We start from the raw sequence: 7,489 nt of genomic DNA, 5'->3' as shown, positions 1-7,489 counted from the left end.
TCAACAAAGAAAGTAACAGCATGCCACTAGCCGTCACCTTCAGCCCCAAACTACAGTAAAACCTCTCCAGTGCATCAAAGATCTACAACCTATCCTGAGGGACGATCCCTCATTCTCACAGATTTTGGGAGACAGGCCAGTCCTCGCTTACAGACAGCCCCCCAACCTGAAGCAAATACTCACAAGCAATCACACACACCACACAACAAAAACACTACCCCAGGAACCCATCCTTGCAACAAAGCCCGTTGCCAAGTCTGTCCAATTATCTATTCAAGGGACACCATCGTAGGATCTAATCACATCAGCCACACAATCAGAGGCTCATTCACCTGCACATCTTCCAATGTGATATATGCCATCATGTGCCAGCAATGCCCCTCTGCCATGTACACTGGCCAAACCAAGACAGTCTCTACGCAAAAGAATAAATGGACAGAAATCAGATGTCAAGAATTATAACATTCAAAAACCATTTGGAGAACACTTCAACCTCCCTTGACACTCAATTACAGACCTAAAAGTTGCAATTATTCAACAGAAAAACTTCAAAAAAGAGACTCCAATGAGAAACAGCAGAACTGGAATTAATCTGAAAACTGGACACCGTTAAATTAGGCTTGAATAAAGATTGGGAGTGGATGAGTCATTACACTAACTAAAAACTATTTCCCCATGCTAATTTTCCCCCCCGCTGTTACTCACACCCTCTTGTCAACTGTTTGACGTGGGCCATCCTGATTATCACTACAAAAGTTTTTTTTCTCCTGCTGATAATAGCCCACCTTAATCAATTGGTCTCTTTAAGAGTTGGTATGGCAACTCCCATTTTTTATGTTTTATATCTATATACATCTTCCTACTGTATTTTCCACTGCAGGCATCTGATGAAGGGGGCTTTAGCCCACAAAAGCTTATACTCAAATAAATTTGTTAGTCTCTAAGGTGCCACAAGTACTCCTCATTCTTTCAACAACAGAACAGACTCTTTATATGAATAGTAATACGCACAATACCATTAGCTATAGTAGGATTTTAAAATAAAGGGAAAAAATCCTTTTCCTTGCGGGCACAAACTAACCCCTAATTCCGTGGGATTAGGAAGAAGCTTTCCTTATAGAAAGGTTATTCTCTAAGCTTCCATTAGGGAGTTTCTTGCATCTTCTTCTGAAACTGGCCTCAGATGGTGACAGAATACAGATGTAGGCAGACCACTGGTCTGCTCTAGTGTTCCACTATGACACAGATCATCCCTATATTTGCCTGGGGAGATGTAAATTAGCTGCCTACTGTGGCCTAAAATTCACATAAACAAAAGGTTAGTAAAGCACTTTGAAGATGAAAAGGACAATATAATTGCTAAGTGTACTGGTTACTATTACTAAATATATGACATTCACAGAAAGAAGAAAGCCATTTCCTCTTTTAATTAGATGTCAAGTCCTTTTTTCAGAATTCTGTTTTTCCCTGCTAGATAGTATAAAAGAATATTAATTTACCTTTACAAAAGTTCACACAATGTGGCAAACTTTCAAGACGTAATTGCGAGTCTTATGAGATTCAGGATATTTTTAAAGCCTCAGCTCCTGGAGTCAGGTGATCATGTGAAACTTGGTTCTATTTATTTATGTATTGAGAAAAGCTTGAAACCTGACCAGAGTGTTCCCTAAAAGCTCAGAAATCTGACAGCAAATATAAATGACCCCAAATTTATTATTTAAAAATATCATGAATGTTAAGCTCATCGTAGGAGATTTATTTATTTGTTTATTTATTTTAAGGCCTCACTCAAAATTTGTGAATTCTTGAGGTTGGCAATACTGTTTAATCAAAGGAATTCGATGAGTCTTAGATCAACATGATGCTTTTATACTGCAAAGGAATTAATTAATACATGTTATTAAGAGGATCCACTGCAAGCTTTAGTCTGATTAAATAAAATGTAAGAAACCACTGTGGTTTCTTACAATGCGTGTCTAAATAAACTAGTGAATGAATGAAGACTCCATACACAGGCTAATATTTACAGCCTAATGGCCTCATACCAACCAAGTAGATTTATACCCAAGCTGGTAAGATTGCCAAAGATATTGCAGTTTTTCTAAAAATTGTAATTTCTCACAGCCTGACATCCCAGTTCTATGGCTGTGTTCTAAAGGGAAGAGAAATGTAGGAAAAATTGCTTTTAAAAATACATCATTTTATCCATTAATCTACTGTACTATAATGTTTATGAACATTCATTAAGCATATAATTTCATTATTTTGAGTTAGATGAGAGATGAAAAGAGACAAACTAGAGCTGGGCAGGAACTGGATTTGCTGTTTCATAGGAAATTCTGTGATTCCAATTTTTTTCCATTCCAAAATGGAACAAGAACCAAAACAGTTAGAAGTTTCCCATGAAACAAAATAATTCATTTGGGGTTTATTGAAACATTTTGTTTCAATCAAATCAAAGCATTTAATTGATTTCAACCTTTAACTTTAAAAAAAATTAAATAAAACAAAATTTCATGTTGAAATAAAAAATTGTAACATTCCATTCTGAACATTTCAGAATAGGACATTTTGGAGTGATCAAAATCCTTAATGTTTTGTTTTTCCACCCTCCCCTCCCCTTTCTCCCAAACTCTTTTTGTATGGGTGAAGGTCTTCTTCCCCTCTTGTGCTATTGTATTATCCTCTAAGCAGAGGAACATGATATTCTTGAGGGATTGTCCCTGTGGTTAAAAAAAGTCCTTGGATTCCAACCTTATATTAGTTCACTTATAATACTCTGTTCCCCGGAAATTGCTGTACAGAAAGAACCAATAGCACATCTTGTCTAATCAGTGTTCTCAGCTCAGCAAGTTAACTTGACATTTACATAAAAATTCATAGTCATTTAAACTAATTGAGCAAGCTGTCTTTTGAATAAAAAAAAATGATTTTTCTACATTTTTCCCCATTTACTCAGATCTGAATTACCTCACTTCCCCCTCCTGTCAATCAGATTTAGAATTCCCTTCTGGCCATTCTAAACCACGGACACAGTGTTTTGGACACTTAGTTGTTTATTTGAAGGGGAAAAAAATGTAATGAAGCTTATTTTGGCTAGTATCTTCCAGTTTAGTTTGATCCCTGCTTTTTTTAGTAGTGCACAAGTCTCCGAAATATATGAGTGCTTTAATTCAAGAGGGATGTGTGATAAGTCAGGATCTCTCTGAAAATATCTGTAGTCTTCAGGGCCATGCAAGGCTCAGGGATTGGCCTGGCAGCAATCTAAACTAGCTGAAAGTTCTCCTACCACAGAAAGGGTATCTTACAACATTTTTAGCTCAATTCTAAGGATTTGTGTAACAGTTTTAGGAAGGAGAGCTCCTAATGTTCCATAACTCCCTATAATGAAACACTTCATCTCCCCTCCACCTTCCCTGCTACTGAGACGATGCAGCATATAGATGTTCCATAGTAATAACTTTTTTGAGTAGTTCTAAGGGAACAAATGTAGGGTTTATAGCCTTGATAAAGGACCAGTTTTCCTTTATTTTCTTAAAATTAACATTTTTGTTAAAATACCCATATTCTATAGTCACCTATCCCATTCCCAGTTTGCCTTGACAATATCTCAACAATCTGCCTCAATTTTTGTACATTCTTCTCTGCCCCTTTTTGTCCATCAGAGTGATCTGGTCCTCTAGCCAATCCACATCATAGAGTCCAACCCCTTTCGGGGTCCCACAGAGTCTTGCACTTAAAATCCATCAGAAAATAGCAAAACACTAAGTCTTCAGCCCAGTCAGGCTCAGCTGTTAGCCTTCTTACTTGCAGGCTAGCTCCAGCTGCAATAAACTGTCCCAACACCACCACCACCACCACCACCAACTCCTGGGCTTCAATCTCACCACCTACAGGTTGGCCCACTCTACCCCTTAACGAGGTTTTCAGGCAAGCTGCAGTCCCTGTCTCAGCTCCTTACCCAGGTCAGCCTGTCTGATCTGTTTCCTTACCAGCCTCTAGCTTTGTCTTTGTTTTGGGCAGAGCAGTTTCATAATATGGGGCTATGACCACTACTTTCTTTATTCCTTTTTACCCTAATCTTTTTTTTAATTGCCTTACAATCAGTGTAGTATCCTGAAGGAAACACAGCAAGACTTTTTTTCTTCACTAACCCATTTCCCTGACATTTTCAGTAGTCCCTTTAGGGGAAAAATATCTTTGATTCGAGGCCAACTCAATTTTTTCAGAAGGAAAACTTTCCCCGCATAAACTATTGCCCACAATGCCATAGAAGATGATCAATAGTTTCTTTGCACACATTACATAGCCGGTCTTTATCTTTTAAAGAGTTTAATTTATTTAAGGCACGGAGACCGGCTAACACTCTAAAAAGGACTACTTTTCTTTTTCTATCATGACTGTGAAGCATAGTATTATCTTTAATTTTTGAACTTGTATCATAGAACCTTCAACCTTGTCATTCCTTCACAATCTTCTTTTAAATTCTTGTCTCCTTAAGAGTATCTTAATAGCCATCTCCTCATTTTGGGGGGCATGTTTTGCTGCTTTGTCAGCCATCTCATTTTAAGTATTCTGATATGCTCTGGAATCCATGCTATTGTTACACAACTACCTGCATTATTTTCATAGTTAGGAACATTTCACTTATGTCATTTCTGCTGTTCCAGGAATGCTGTTCCTGCTCTACCAGTGCTTCCATCTTTTGATCTATCTGTATAGACTGATAAAGCTGACCCCATTTTTCATTAAATTCTTAAATTTCATTTAGTGGTCATCTGTGCTTTCTTCCCTTGTTTTTTTCCCATACAATTCATTATCAACAAATGGGGAAATAATTGTCCAGCTGTAATTTGATTTCCTAGGACTAAACATTTTTAGTTCTCTCAATTTTTCTTTTTTGCATATCTTCTTTACCCAATTTGACCCTGATTATATGAGGAAGTCTGTGGCAATCCATATCATTTTGTCTACTGAGCTCCAGCAATCCTCATAAATCTGTTCCTTTACTTCTATGTTCACGATTCCTTTGTCCAAAAGGTTAGATCTAAGTTTCATCTTTAGAGGTACAGATCCTTCTCCATCGGCTATTTGCAGCACATACACTGGTCTTGTTATCATTGTGACACATACCGATCACAGAACTTGGGCCCAGAGCAGTTTTAAGAGGCTGTTTTTGAGGCTGAACCAAAAGCTTGGCCTTAGTAGTCCACATCTGGTCTTAACAATGCTCGATACATCCTCATCACCTTCTTATCTGCACCCCATTTGTTTCCAGCTACACTTTTACATAGGTTCATACAACTTTTACACTTGTGTGTGACATTATCTATGTGATCTCTTCAAGTTCATTTATTATCAAACATTACTCCTAGAAACATACACTTTTGAACTAACCATAAAAGAATAAGTCCAATTGTCCCTAATTTTCTTCCTAGTTTTTGCAAGTTAGACTTTAAATCCCCAATCATTTCCCCACTTAGAAATTCTCAGAGGTGTCTCATTTGTCTTTTCTATGGCTATTTAAGTCTTTTATGTTTAATCCATAGCACAGTTGTCTTCAAAAGGGGAAATATCTTCTCATCTGCACACTTTCCAGGAGGTCATTTATCATAATGGAAAACAAAGTTCGGCTGATCATACTCCCTTGTGCAGTTCCATTTGTAAGCTTGTATGTTTTTGATAAAGTTGTTCCAACTTTGACTTTTATAGTTCTGTCATTTAAACGCCCCCCCCACACACACACACACACCCACACCCCAGAACAGTCTCCCTTTTATCTCAATTTTGGCTATTTTGTATAGGAGGCATTCCCTTCATATGCTTTTTAACTGTCCAGGAAGACAGTTATTCTTTGAATCTGCTTATATATTTCTGGAAGCTTTGAATCTTTGCTCAGTTTCCCACAGACATTACTCCAATTTTTTTTTGTCTTTTTGATAATCCTTTTTGCAATTGATTCACATCATTTATAATTCATTAAGTCTTTACTCTCCATTGTATGTTTTGCTTGCTTGTATGACTTCTTTCCTTGATTGCTAATTTGCAAAATCATCATTCCATCAGGAAACAGGATTTTTAAAATCAGACAATTTGATGTTTTGTAGATGGCCAGATCAGCTGCTGCTGCGATTCCTTTTATTATGTTTCTCCTAAGTTGTTGCTTGTACGGTTACTGAATAACTATACATCAACCCAGATGTAACCAGGTATGGCTAATTAAGTCTCTGACTACTGGTAAACACTTTCCTGTCAGGGATGAAGCTAACACACCTCATCACAATTCCATGCCTTGAAGATATAAATGCTAAGTATTATTTTCCCCTCTCACCTCTAGTCAAATAATAAAAAGCAACCTTGTATGTTTTTGGAAAACAGGGTAAAGTATTTGAAATGCCCCTTTCACAAAGCAACTATATTCATACCAATGTGATTGACAGCAGGCAGGAAAACTACAGTTTGGACTACTTGTTGGTTTAATATTGAAGAATATGTACAGTTTTAGTTAGTAATAATTACTGGGCCAGAGCCAAAATTCCAGGTCCAGATATCCCTAAAATTTGGGATAGGGGCAGGAAATCAGGATCAGAGCTTGGATCTAGATTTGAATAAGAAGCCTGGCCCCCATTTCAATGGAGGACCCAAAATCCCCAGATCTGGACAACCCCAGTCACTAGGATGGGGTCGGGAGTTGTTGAAATCTGAATTTTGCAGACTGAGTCCATCACAGTAATTCTGTGGCCCATCTTGTAACTGGACCAAGCCTAAATCTTATTTTTTATCCGAGGAACATGCCAGGATCAAAATCAATATTGTAGATTCAATTCAAGTCTTTGATAAAGTGCCAATACAGTGCCAATATTCACTCTTTCCCAATTTACTGTAAACAGCCCTGTGGATGGTCTGCCCACTGGAAAAATTCAGTGCCTACAAATTATAAATTCTCTTGTTTTCCTGCTCTGTTGGACTGAATTCAAATCAGCCTCTCCCCCAAAACACCATGGAAAATATGTAAGAGGGATCTTTCAAGCATACACAGCTGGTATGCCTAAAATCTCATTTTAATATCCTTTACTGTTCAAAATATGAAAGTATGTCAATAATGCCAAAGGAAATAGGCAGACACAGACATAATCAAAGGCAACACTTGACAAAGAGGTGGAGGACCACATGCATAATGAATGAAAATCCTGGTAAAGCCAATTAGTGAAACACCAGCTGTTAGTCTAAAATTCTAAAAGTAGAGAGGTCTGATTCAGTGTGGAATAACTAATTCTTTTGATTTAGAAACATAAGAGATTGTGGCAATTCTGTTTTTCTAGCTAGGCTTGTACACTGGATGAATCACCATGTCATTCTGACTGGACTGAAAATGCCACAAGAATAGTGACTCTCAGGGTGTTTCGCTATTTATACTTCTAGTAAAGGTGTCTGAAACTTGGCCGTATCCACTCACCAGACTTCAAGCAAAACTTTTCTTTAAAAAACA

Source organism: Dermochelys coriacea, chromosome 3 (genome assembly GCF_009764565.3).
Source record: "Dermochelys coriacea isolate rDerCor1 chromosome 3, rDerCor1.pri.v4, whole genome shotgun sequence".
In the NCBI taxonomy this organism is placed as follows: Eukaryota; Metazoa; Chordata; order Testudines; family Dermochelyidae; genus Dermochelys; species Dermochelys coriacea.
Note: the sequence above shows the minus strand (reverse complement) of the source record.